The sequence below is a fragment of the Austrofundulus limnaeus genome, unplaced genomic scaffold (genome assembly GCF_001266775.1).
Source record: "Austrofundulus limnaeus strain Quisiro unplaced genomic scaffold, Austrofundulus_limnaeus-1.0 Scaffold20, whole genome shotgun sequence".
Classification (NCBI taxonomy): domain Eukaryota; kingdom Metazoa; phylum Chordata; class Actinopteri; order Cyprinodontiformes; family Rivulidae; genus Austrofundulus; species Austrofundulus limnaeus.
This window is the reverse complement of record NW_013952422.1, coordinates 1,544,661-1,546,729: the sequence shown is the minus strand read 5'-3', so window position 1 is coordinate 1,546,729 and position 2,069 is coordinate 1,544,661. Positions and strand designations below refer to the sequence as shown.

The 2,069-nt window shown below is 41.5% G+C and overlaps 1 protein-coding gene across 1 annotated transcript in view; it reads left to right on the top strand.

Annotated features, from left to right (window-relative positions):
- The first annotated feature begins 299 nt into the window (after nt 1-299).
- Nucleotides 300-2,069, top strand: part of LOC106514488 (prolactin-releasing peptide receptor) — a 9,845-nt gene continuing 8,075 nt past the window's right edge. Inside the window, exon 1 of the mRNA XM_014003781.1 lies at nt 300-381. The gene's annotated coding sequence lies outside the window, so the exon portion shown is untranslated. The remainder of the gene's footprint in view (nt 382-2,069) is intronic.

Genomic DNA, 2,069 nt, shown 5'->3' with positions numbered 1-2,069 from the left:
ATTGTGCTGTTTAATTTCCCCACACACATGCAGCACATCAGAGCAACGTGTGTGTACAAACCAACAGGTATGCAGAGCATCAATCAGGCAGAGTCCTGCTGTAAAACAGATAAATAATAACGTCTCTCAGCCCTGACCACTGACTGATCGCTAAACGTCACTGCAGAGCCCAACCCACTCGTCTCTGCCGTCTTACTGGCTCTCCTTTTCATTTCCACTGATATCTCAGAGATCCATCTCCCTCCTGCTCTGCATGACTCCCCCCACCGTCCCCTTCTTTCTCTCAGCAGCAGGTTCAGCTCGCTCACTGCGAAGAAGCAACGTTAAGGTCCGTGTTCAGACTCTGCACATCTCTTCATTCATCACTGCTGAGACTCACAGGTAAGTTACAGCATTTTATTATTCATAGAAAAACACACACACACACCAGAGCAGAGCATAGTTTACTCTCTTCTACTGAACTTACTGAAGATGCATGCAGATTTTTAAAATGGTTTCACGTAGAGCTAAATGTTAAAATAAAGTTTATAGATAGTAGCTGAAATATGAGACATATTAGAATCAAGCCAGAACATTTGTCCGATTTAAACCTGTACCTGTGATGGATCACGAACAAATCTGCTGCGAGGACATAAATCACAACAAAGAGTGATTTTCATCTTTACAGTGCTATTAAAAAAATACACTCCTGTAAAAAAATGTTGAATGTACTGTCGTGTCCTTCAAAACTGTACATGTTAAATGCAGACAGAAAAAAAATCTCTTTTAGCTTTCCTTTTTTTTTTGTTTTTGTTTTCCAAACGCACTCACATACCAGTGGTGTTTTTGTCCTGAATTTCACAAATAAAAGTTCTGGAATTTATTGTCATGAAATAAGAAATAAAGAAGACAATCAGAAAGGTGAGACGACAGAGAGGTTTCTGCAGCATGTGGAAGTTTCCGCGATGGCTTTTCTGCATGTGCAGGAAAACAAGCGTGTAAGTCTGAGGACAGGCGGCAGCAGTCAGAAAGTGATGCTGAGCGCAGGTCATGACTGAAACATCAGGCTCTCCACTGAATTCTGATGAAGTCTAACCAACTATTCACAGCAGGCAGAAATCAATGGAACCCTGCTGAAGTGACCTTCCTTCACTTTAAATGTGCCCAAAAATACCAAAAAAACTGCACAAACAAAAAAAGCTGCTCATTGATGGCCCTCACTGATTTTAATACCAGAGTCAGTTTGAGGATTACTGAACGAGGCCATCTTTTCAAAAACTCTTGAGCTGACCTCCACTATCTGCCAGGTACACTGAAAAACAGCTCTAATGAGCACTTGACCGTTCGTAGCACTTTTCAATACGTTCACTTGACAGCGTTTATCCTCTAGTGTATAAAACCTTTTCCTCCCCTCAGGGTTTTATTAGAATTAGCTCTTAATGCTCAGGAAAGTCACTCAGGGGAACATCGCCCCTGAACATTTTGTCTTTTTGAAGCACGGGACTGTTTTGCTCATAAATAAAGTGACCTTGGTCATCAGTGAATATATGTGACAATGCATCATTCAAATGCAGTTTTACAGTGAGGAATGTTAAAGAACCTCTAATTAAAACTTTCCACAGTAAAATGTCACGTATCCTTTACTGCGATATTCCCTGTTCGCCTCATTTCATTAATAGAATAATTTACCTGTTAGAAGTGAGAGTTGTTTGCATTAACTGTTCTTTTCTCACCACTTAGCAAATTTGACTAATTAGCAATTTGTGTGTGTGTGTGTGTGGGTGGATGGATGGGTGTGTTTCCGACCATGAGGGCCATAGACTACACACCCACATGTAGGGACCAACTGGTACCTAAGCCTTGTCCCCAACTGGGTATATGCTATTGGTGGGTCAGGGGTTATGTTTAGGACCAAGGTGTGAATTGAGTTTAGGTTAGGTTTAGGGTCAGGTGTGTCCCTGTGAGGTTAGTGTTAGGGTAAGGGATTAGGGTTAGGCTTTAGAAATTTAATGGAAGTCAATGGAATGTCCCCATATAGCTAGCTAGACACAGCTGTGTGTGTGTGTGTGTGTGTGTGTGTGTGTGTGTGT